This window comes from Benincasa hispida, chromosome 6, assembly GCF_009727055.1.
Source record: "Benincasa hispida cultivar B227 chromosome 6, ASM972705v1, whole genome shotgun sequence".
NCBI lineage: Eukaryota > Viridiplantae > Streptophyta > Magnoliopsida > Cucurbitales > Cucurbitaceae > Benincasa > Benincasa hispida.
This window is the reverse complement of record NC_052354.1, coordinates 18,442,536-18,454,433: the sequence shown is the minus strand read 5'-3', so window position 1 is coordinate 18,454,433 and position 11,898 is coordinate 18,442,536.

Below are 11,898 nucleotides of genomic sequence, written 5' to 3'. Positions count from 1 at the left end.
GTATCTCAAACTTATACCTTAGTTTCTATTACTCATTTCCAAGTAAAATTTGGCATATCCCAAATTTTTATCAAATCAAAATTGATTCAAGATTCAATTTCACCCCAAATTCTATTCTGAATTCGAATTAAATTAAATTTGCATTAAAGTGGACCATAAATTCTACTTTAGTTCAAATTAAAGTTTACTTAGCGATAATGTGTCAAACAAACAAGATTTCAAATCAAAATTTTGAGCTAAATTCTCATATTTTGATCATGATGATGCATCAAATTAAAAAGAGTAAAAAAATCATACTTTGATCTCAAATTACATTTTCTTTCGAGATTCATTCACCCATATACGTGCATAAATCTCGAAAAGGGCATTTGTTGAATGAGAAATTTTGGACCAATCACAAGTCACCACGTCGTTTGCTAAATTAACGACGAATTTCTAAATCATTGACTTTTGGGTCCAATTAGAAGTTGACACATGTCTCGAAATTGAATTAAAGACAAGTTTTGATGACATCACGCAGATGAATCAGATGAGAATAAATTGGTTCCATTTGATATTACTATTGGGGCTTAAAGTCCAAACTAAAAAAAAATTGAATTGGATCCAAATTCCAGATTAGGCCCAAAACCAAAGAATTGGGCCCAAAGGTCAGCCCATGGACCAACCAAGCCCACGAAACCCACCTGAGAACTCTATAAATAGAGAAATTCTCTTCATTTGTAAGGGTAGCATTTTCTACACTCAGAAGACCCAGAGAGAGTTCACTAACAAGCAGAGGACTCCCAAGACTCCTGAAGCTGCACTCCTATAAGGCAGAAGACCTTCGAAGACACAAATACTCTTCCAAGACTTTTTACTTCAAGCTGCCAAGACTCCTGAAGTTGCACTCCTATAAGGCAGAAGACCTTTAAAGACACAAATACTCTTCCAAGACTTCTACTTCAAGCTTCTAAGACTCCTGAAGTTGCACTTCTATTAAGGCAGAAGACCTTTAAAGACACAAATACTCTTCCAAGACTTTCTACTTCAAGCTTCCAAGACTCCTGAAGCTGCACTCCTATAAGGCAGAAGACATTTAAAGACCACAAATACTCTTCCAAGACTTCTACTCAGCGAGATTTTGAGCGATAAAGTGGGAGAGAGCGAGAGTGAAAAGAACGAGATTTTGGAGAGAGCGAGATCGTGGGACAGAGCGAGATTGTGAGCGAGAAGTGGGAGAGAGTGAGAGTGGAGAGAGCGAGATTATGGAGAGAGCGAGATCGTGGGAGAGAACGAGAACAGCGAGAGGATTTCGAGCGAGATTCTCCCTTTGATTATTATTATTATTTTTTTATTATTAATATATTTTTCTTTTTTTTTTTTAATCTCAGGCAACTGTCTGCTTTGTGGCTAGCGATACCAGCCTTAGCGAGATTTCCTTCTCCATACTATTGGCTTATGGCAGATTCTCTCAAGTATTAAGCTCAAAACTCCTCGTCGTTGAATTTGGGGATTCAAAACTCCACCGTGACCCCTAATTCCGGCAGCCTCCAATGGAGCATGATCTTTTTTGTTGACTCTTAACTAATTTTAGCAAGAATCGAAGTTCCACAATAAAATAAACAGTATTCAGTTCGAGTAACCTGTGATTTTATCAAATTTCAACTTATTAGTAGAAAAAATCCCATTGAACTTAGCTATATAAATACTGGCAGGACGCATGCTCTTTTTCATCTTGTAGTGTGATCTCCTTCGTTCTTACGTCCTTTGCAGTTTGAATTGTGATTCTCTTTCGATCTTACGTTCTTTACATCCTTTGTCAATCGGACTCGGATTGCAAATCAGCCTTGAATTACAATAGAAGGCTGTAAGTGAGAAGAAGGGAGAAAGAAGGAAAGATGGGGAATTAGGGCTTCGCTTCCTTTTTTTTGTTTTCATATATATATTTTTATTATTTTTTTTTTTGTTTCTTATTATTATTATTTTTTTTTTGCTCTCTTTTTTTTACTAACTTGCCCCCTACTATTGTTTTTTAGGAGTTACAGTGCAACCAAAGGAGTACAACAAAACAAGTTTTTTTTTTTTTTAATCTCATCAACCTGTCTTTGGTGCACTCATGTATCCTAATCGTCATGGGAGGGGCCCCGCAAAGGCTTACAACTCTCTCATTCGATCACCCTAGGTGGATCCCGTAAAGGTCTACGTTGTCGCACCGTTCGTACATCCTGATCGTCATGGGAAGGGCCCCGCAAAGGCTTACAACTCTCCCATTCAATCACCTTAGAGAGGATCTCGGAAAGGTCTACCTTGTAGCGTCGCTCGTGTATCCTGGTCGTCATGGGAGGGGCCCCGCAAAGGCTTACAACTCTCCCATTCGATCACCCTAGGGAGGATCCTCGAAAGGTTTGCCTTGTTATGTTACTCCTTGATCAAAATTTGAAGATAAGGGAAATATGCCATTGAGTATTTGAAGATGAGATGGATATGCCATCAAACCTTGAAAATGAGAAGAATGTGCCATCAAGATTTTGAACGGAGTCAGGTTGGTTAAAGTCAATCTCGCAAACAAGGCGGAGCCAGACGGACCGGAGTTGTCCTCGCATATGAGGTGGAGCCGGATGGACTAGAGTCGTCCTCGCATATGAGGTAGAGCTAGACAAACTAAACTTGATCTCGCATATGAGGTGAAACCACACCCACATTTTTGGAGAGGAAGCGAAGCTACACAAATTTTGGAGAAGAAGTGAAGTTGTACCAATATTTTGGAGAGGAAACGAAACCGCATCACGACTTTGAAGATGAAGCAAAATTGCATCATCAGTTTGGAGATGGAATGAAACCACGCCACGACTTGGAGATGAAGCGAAGCCTCATCATTAGTTTGGAGATGAAACGAAGCCATGTAACGACTTGGAGATGAAGCAAAGTCGCGTCATTAGTTTGGAGATGAAACGAAGCCACGCCACGACTTGGAGATGAAGCGAAGCCGCGTCGTTAGTTTGGAGATGAAACGAAGCCACGCCACGAATTTGAAGCTGAAGTGAAGCCACGTCATTAGTTTGGAGATGAAACGAAGCCATGCCACGACTTGGAGATGAAACGAAGCTACCCCACGACTTGGAGATGAAGCGAAGCCGCGTCGTTAGTTTGGAGATGAAACGAAGCCACGCCACAACTTTGAAGATGAAGTGAAGCCACGTCATTAGTTTTGAGATGAAATGAAGCCACGCCACGACTTGGAGATGAAGCGAAGCCGCGTCATTAGTTTGGAGATGAAACGAAGCCACGCCATGACTTGGAGATGCAGTGAAGCCGCGTCATTAGTTTGGAGATGAAGCGAAGCTGCGTCATTATTTTATAGACCGAGTCATTGAAGATGGAGTTGAGCCATGCAAACCAACCTTGAACTTGGAGATGGAGCGGAGTCATGCACATCAACCTTTAACTTGAAGATGGAAGTGGGGTCATGCATGCCAATCTTGAACTTAAAGATGGATCAAGCGGAGTCATGCACATCGACCTTTAACTTGAAGATGGAAGTGGGGCCATGCATGCCAATCTTGAACTTAAAGATGGAGAGGCACCAACGAAGCCTTTGAACTTAAAGATGGAGAAGCATCGATGAAGCCTTTGAACTTAAATATGGAGAAGCATCGACGAGACCTTCGCACTTGAGTTTGACAAAGCATCAACAAATTCTTCGCATTTGAATTTGATGAAGCATGAAGCTTTGGCAGTAGGCTTGACTTGGTGATTTTGAGCATGAAGATGAAGCATCAATGGAGCCTCTAAACATGAAGATGGAGGATCATATAAGTTTACTTTTAAAGAGAAAGCGAAGTGCATTCCACGTGTGTGCCTTTTATTTACTGTGTTGGCTCTTTATGAGGGATGAATATCTTCAACCCATTGTGTTGCTCCCAATATGGATGAACATCTTCAATCTGAAGTGTCATTCTTGGACGGGGATGATTAACATCAATCTTATAGTATTATATATAGGTGGTTGTGGTACCTCTTCTGATGGACTAAACATAAATTTCTTTAAGTTTTCTTCGTACCTTTAAAGAAAGGGATCGAATCATGACGTAGTTCAAGATTTTTTTTTTTTTTAACCGGATTGAACTTGAAGTTTCTTTCAAGCTGCCTACATACCCTTCTTAATGATAAAGATCAAGTCATAATGTAGTTCGAAGAGAATTTTTTTTTCTTTTTATGCGTGACTGAACTTAAATTTCTTTAAGTTGCCTACGTACCCTTTATAATGAAAGGGATCAAGTTGTAACATAGTTCATACAATTTTTTTTGGGCCGTTCACATTTTAAGCTCATGTGGGCTAGAAGCATCATGCAGTTTAGGCTCGTGCGATGAAGAGCTTCTTCATTTAAACTTCAGAAGCTCTTATTTCATCATGGTTTTGATTATCCTCTTCATTTGTAGGATTCGTCAATATGATGAGTTTTGGCTTCACTATCAAGGAACCTTCTGCACTTATGTTCATAGAAAATTTCCTCTTCATGCGTGAAGGGACACAACTGTGAATCTTTTCGTTGTTGTTTTCTTCATGGAATGATGTTGGCTTCAAGATTTTCATCCTTCTTTTACGTTGATCGCTTGTTTCCTTGAGACAATCAAAAGTAGATGCTGGAGGTTGATCTTTCTTTGATGTGGATATACTTAGCCTTTTGAAGGCTGAAGTTCGAGCAGAAGTAGTCGTTAGACATTAGTCTTCTTCTCCTACTATGGCCATACTCAATCTTTGAAAAACTGAAGATCGAGCACTTGAAGGCTTAATACGATCGAAGACAGAAGTTCTTTGCTTCATTTCTTCTAAGTTTTTGACTTCTTCAGTAGTCACATGATTGTTGTCAACTTCCACTATGCTGACAATGTGACAAGCAATAAATTCTGATACTTTCTCTGGATGATTATTGAGAAAGCTTCTTGGGAGAAATTCTGCCGAAGTTACCGGCTGTCGGAATTGAGGGAAGTCTTTGTCTTTTTTCTTAGCAGACTTAGGCTTCCGTGTCATCTTTTTACCTTTCTTTTTATGAGTCTTGTTTCTTCTTCTATAGCTTTGATAGGAGTGCGAATCTTTTTGGGTGGAGTTTGGTTGTCTTCTCTTTCGATGAGCCACTACTATCCACCCTTTGTTGTCATCTTCAAAAAGCTCATCTTTCTTTTCCAAATTTTCTGTTTGAATCTCTTGTTGGAACCGAACAACTATAGGCTTGAATTCTCCAAACTGGATCGGACTTTGTCTTTGAGCATGGGACACAGACAATATTGGAACATTTGAAGTCACCGCTACTGTAGCGTGATTTTTCTGAGCTACTTCATCCAAATCTAGCTCAATCTTCTTTTCACGAGCCAACTTCATAATTCGTTCCTTCAGCACAAAGCACCTTTCAACTGGATGACTAATGACCTGATGATACTTGCAGTAGTTAGGATCATCTATTTTTCCTTCTTGTTCTGGTCGCTTGCATTCCGGTAGCTAAATAAGTTGCTTCTCTAGTAGTTGCTCTAACATATTTGTCACATCAGAGTCAGGGAATGGATAAACCTTCTCTTGTCATTCTTTAAGAGTTGGACGATGCTTCTCGCCCTCATTGTGCCTTCTTTCAAATTTTGTTTGTTTTCCTTTGGAGGAAAATTTCAGCGGGGTCACTTGAACGACCATAGATTCTTTTGTGGCACTACCCACGATCTTTTCAGTGCCCTTGGCATCATTTTTGTATTTTCTCCCTTCAGAGACTAGGAAATCTTTAGTTCCCCTATTGGCAATGCTCAACTTCATATCATGAGTGCATGTTGCCAGTGCCTCAAATGTATAAGGTTTTATCCCTTGTAGGATGTAGAGGAGTTCCCAGTGCATACCCTGCGTGCACATTTCCACAGCAGACAACTCGGTGAGTTGATCTTTGCAATCTAGACTCAGAGCTCTCCATTGATTGATGTAGTCGACGACTGGTTCCCCTTTCCGTTGTTTGTAGTTTATCAGCTCCATCATTCTGACGGTGCGTCTGGTGCTTTAGAAGCGATTCAAAAATTCTCTTTCAAGTTGCTCTGAACTGTCAATCACCTTAGGCTCTAAGTCTGCGTACCAGTCAAACGTGTTCCCTTTGAAGGTTCTGACGAACTGTTTGACTAGTAGATCCCCTCTTGTTCCCGCATTTTCACATGTTTCTATGAAGTGGGCGATGTGTTTCTTTGGGTTGCCCTTTCCATCGAATTGTTGGAACTTTGGGGGCTGATATCCAGTAGGCATTCTCAGGTTATCGATCCTCTGAGTGTATGGCTTGGAATACATGAAGGAGGTTTGGGGCAACCCTTCATATTGAGCTCTTATGGAGGTCATGATCATGTCTTGTAGTTGTTGAACCGACAAAGAGGCCACCAAGGCTGACGGTTGCGATTGGCTTTCTTGTAGCACGGTCTTCCCCTTGTCGATTGCTTTCATCGTGGGTGCTACGCTTGATTGAGCAGTATCTCGAGCCTGTATCTGATCTCTTAAAGCAGTGATTTCATGATCCCACTCCTCCACAGCCTTCATTAGGAGGTTTATCTTTACCTTCATCTCTGCCATAGTCGACTCAATCGTTACGTCAGTCATCATGACAGACACTACATCAAGATGTGATTCTTTCTCTAATAGATAAGTAACAGAAGCATAGTTTTCAAACAAGGGATTTTCTCTAATGATGATCTCGCCTTTAGGAAATTCCATCAGCTGGCCTCAGATTTCCTCCTTGATGACAGAGCTTATATAAGTGTTGCTTGCGACGGTAGCTTTGGATGCAATTTTCTTTGGTGCCATTTGGCTTGTTTGAATGCCGAGAAAGAGATGAGAGGTAGAGAGGTCCCACTGGGCGTGTCAATTTGTTCGCACGAGGTTTCTAAAGAAACGTGTTTCGTGGAGTTGAACTTGAGTTGGTGTTGATGTTGGAGTTGATTTGATGCGATGTGGTTCGATCTCTAATATTTGATCCTCTGATTCTCTCTCAGTTGGGTGAATATGCTTGACTTGGAGAAGGAAAGCACCGAACATTCTTGAAGTAGAAGTTTTGGAAGCTTGGAGTAGAAGTCTTGGAAGAGTATTTGTGTCTTCAAAGGTCTTCTGCCTTATATGAGCGCAGCTTCAGGAGTCTTGGAAGCTTGAAGTAGAAGTCTTGGAAGAGTATTTATATCTTCAAAGGTCTTCTGCCTTATAGGAGTGCAGCTTCAGGAGTCTTGGAAGCTTGAAGTAGAAGTCTTAGAAGAGTATTTATGTCTACAAAGGTCTTCTGCCTTATAGGAGTGTAGCTTCAAAAGTCTTGGCAGCTTGAAGTAGAAGTCTTGGAAGAGTATTTATGTCTTCGAAGGTCTTCTGCCTTATAGAAGTGTAGCTTCAGGAGTCTTGGGATTCCTCTGCTTGTTAGTGAATTCTCTCTGGGTCTTCTGAGTGTAGAAAATGTTGCCCTTACAAATGAAGAGAACTTCTCTATTTATAGAGTTCTCAGGTGGGCTTCGTGGGCTTGGTTGGTCCATGGGTCTAACCCTTGGGCCCAATTATTTGGTTTTGGGCCTGGTCTGGAATTTGGATCCAATTCAACTTTTTTTGTAGTTTGGAATTTAAGCCCAAATAGTAATATCAAATTGGACCAATTTAATCTCATCTGATTTATCCGCATGACGTCATTGAAACTTGTCTTCAATTCAATTCGGGACATGTGTCAACTTCTAATTGGACCCAAAGCCAATGATTTAGAAATTCGTCGTTAATTTAGCAAACGACGTGGTGACTTGTGATTGGTCCAAAATTTCTCATTCAACAATATATATTATGTTTATATATAACTTAATTTTATTCATGCCTCTAGATTTTTTTTAACTCACTTTTCTCCAAATTTTCTAGTCTTTTTGTTAATTTTTTTAAATTATTTATATTTCTTTCTAAAACCATAGCTCTTCTTTCTAACTTTATTTCTCATTCTAAAATTTTATCATTCAAATTTCTGCTCCTTTTATATTTAAGAATTTATTAGTTTTTTCTTCTTGAAAATATTCATTTTTCCGTATAAAATTTATTGTTGCATTTTCTACACTCTATTTTATAAATTTACTTACAATTTCATAAAGGAATTAAACAACTCGATTTTGATTTGGTTTATTAATTTAATGGTTGTTTTCAAATATAGAAAAATGAATAAAAATATTTACAAAAGATAGCAAAATTAGAACTATCAATGATAGACACTGATAAACTTCTATCAGTATCTATAGAGATATTGATAGACTCTGATAGAAGTCTGTAAGTGTCTATCAGCATCTACCTTTGATAGTTTTAAAATTTTCTATATCTTTTAAATATTTTCAACAGTTTTACCATTTAAAAAAATTTCACATTTTCATTTCTAAATTTAGTTTACCTTTAATGTTGTCTCCTTTATGTTTTTGTTCTTAAAATTATATAGTATGAAATGATTTTTTAAGATTGTAAACAATGTGTATTTTTATTGACAAAATTATACATGCATTGTTAACACTGAAAATGTGCTAATAGAAGCTTAATTTGGGACCAGTATCGAAGTTTATGCATTTATTATGCTATTTTGTAGGTCTCAATCAACTAAAAGGTAGAATAAACCAACGAACCTGAAATGGTGCAAAAATGGGTCAAATTGGAGTTTCGAAGCAAAAATTGGGAAGAAATGAGGTAAAATGACAAATGCCTCTATGTCTGGCGCAGCTGCAATTGCATGGCGCTACGCCTAGCGCCCAAAGGCAAAAGTGTGCCTAACAGGGAGCGTTGCGACACTCCGAATAATAAAGGACAAAATGAAGGATTGATCCCAATACGGGAGCGAATTATCGTTCTGTCTTCTAATTGGAGTTGGGAAAAATCAAAATTGATTTTACTGAAACCTAATTTAAGCTAAGCACATATATTTTTCATACGGAGAGAATCAAAGATTAAAGGAAATAATATCTTTGTAGAAAATCCAAATCTTCACGAAATTCCCATTATAAGGCCACAATCAAACCTTCTGTGAAAACCCAATCGTTTTACTCAATAGGAACACCACCAAATGAATTCCTTATTATTTTCAGGATGCAAGAATGAAGGTGTGGATTTATTGATTTTTTATGGCAAATAGAAGATCTTTGAGAAAGAGTAGGAACAAAATTAATCAAAAGTAATTAAAGAGACTTCTATCTTTGTATTTCACGCAGTAACTAAGAGAGAGACGAAGAGGGGGGAGTTAAGTTTACTCCATTCCCAAGTTGTGCAAATAACTCCCTCAACTGGGAGTTATTTTATTTAGTATTTTATTTAATATAATTAATATTAAATAATAATATTAATATAATATTAATAATATGGTTAATCTAATTATTAGTAGTCATATTATATACATTTATAATCACATTATAATGCAACCTCTTCTTTTATCTTATAGTTTTACTATGAATCAGATTTATATTAAATATTAATTTATAGTATAAAATTCATTTAAAATATTTGAATCACATTCAAATATTTCTCATTCAAATATTTCTCTCTCTCACATATTATATAGTTTCAATTATAAATCATATTTATAATTAACTATATGCATTATAATGCATCAATATACATTATACATTATATTAATCATACTAATATAATTATTTACTCATATTCCCATAGATAATATGAAAAATTCAAATTCTTCCAAAAAAAACAATTGATCTTTGTTTCTATGCTTGGTGACCTAACAATGGGACCTATTGGACCTACAAATTAGAAGCTCCAATTATTCGAGATTAACCAAGTAAACTCTTTAAATGGTTTAATCAACATTTATTAACTGCCAGTCACTCCACTAACCCTTCATAAATTACTTGTAACTATAGTTGAGTCAAAATTACAATTTACCCTTTAGTTACATCTAACTCCTTAAATGTTACTGATTCCTCTTATGAACAAACAATTTATAGCCAAACTATGAACTAACCCCTCTCGGGCCAATGAAAAGGTGAAGCCTCATAGTTCAAGACTTGGAATCATCTACCAAGGGAGTAATTTATCTACTTTCTTTTTCAATGGGAAGAAGGTAATTTCATCTTGTGTAGTTATGTTCCTATCCCTACTCGGAAAACCCTAAAATGGAAGCATATTGAGTCGACAGAAATGAAGAGTTAAACAATATGCAGTGGAAGAATCAAGGATCCATAAGCATTCTAATTCACTAATTTTGGCAAAAACTAAAGCATGCTCTTCTTAAAAAATGGGTTTTCAGAACATACCTTTGATGAACTCTCCAATAAAACGTTTGTACAGCTGCTGTCTTCATTTGATATCACCGTGAACCACCCCATAGTCTTCCCTACTATGATCTTGGAGCTTTAGACAGAGTTGTGGGACTCAAGAACAGCTTGAAGATATGAATAAATAAGAAGATCTCACAGCAGCCGATTGAAGAATACAGTTTCTTCTTCACATAAATTTTTCTCTCAAATTTCTGCATTCATCCTCCTCCAACAACTTCAATCTTCTTTATATATATTAGATGAACATGCAAAGAGATGGAGTGCATGGCTTGTAGCTCATGCTTGGAGACAAAGTAGAGAGGATAATGGCTTTTGTGTGAGCATAAAGATGATGGTAATGGAGAAAACTCATTTTTCATTTTGTGCAACCATGTAAAATGATTTTCCATTTTTTCTTTTTAAAAATTAAAATGTTTTTAAACCATTTTAATTAAAAAAATGATTTTCTTAAATTAATTTAAAATATTAATTAATTTAATATCGAATATTAAATTAATTTTTGCACAATAATCATCTTCATATATTTAAATCATATTTAAAAATATATTTTCTCTTGTTCTGTTTAATTTGAACGTTTCAAATTAATTTCTCAAGCTGCCCTAAAGCTTATCCATTTACGAGTTAGTAAGGAGACCTCGCGGACCTACAGATCTTGGGCTCTAACGATTTGAGATTAATCGGCTAAACTCATTAGTCCGATCTAACCCTCATTCGTTAACTAATGGGACACTCCACTATAGCCCATAGTTGAACACCTCTCACTGTAGATATATTATGTCCAATTAATAACCATAATCAGTAAGTCGATCCTTTACAGGTTGTTCGTAATCACAGCTAGGTCAAAAATACCGTTTTACTTCTGCGACTACATCTTGTTCCTTAAGTTCCTACCGATCCTCTAATGAACAATTCTAATTCATAAATTTTATGAATCAAATCCTTTCTCTATTATGACAAGGCGGGGCTCCGTTTGTTCAAGACCTGGCGTCAGTACTTAAGAGAACAACTTATTTGCTAACCCTAAATAGGGTAGGAGTGAATTCCATCTTAAAAAGCTATGTCTCCAACTATTCATTCGGTCTAATCCCCAAAATGGTAAGCTTATTGAGCAGTGCTGTTGGACTACTCTCACTGTTTGCAATTCAAAGGGTAATCTCGAACAAACAAGAGTTCATGCTAGCTCAGGATTAAGATCGAGTTAACCTAGGTTATATTATATAATAATGAAATAGTCAATTTTAACAGTAAACGGTCATTATAAAGAAAAATGACTATTTTCGTGGTCCAGTCTACATGCAAACTCATTGCATAAGATGCCCCCACTCTCATGTCTCAATATGAACAATTTGTGGATCACATCGTTTGTAGCACCTTACAACTTCTTGTAACAACTACAGAGTGGGTCGCATCTAATAGTGTTACCAGGATGAGATACCCAATTTCATTCATATACTTATTAGACCATTTAGGCTATATACTGTCAACTTGATGCTGTTTATGTCACTACATAAAGTTACAACATTCAGACTATAGCCAATGATGCATTTATTGAATTTTCATAATAAGATGCAAAATCAATAAGTCATTGTTATTGATAAAATAGAATGTTTAACAAAAACTACG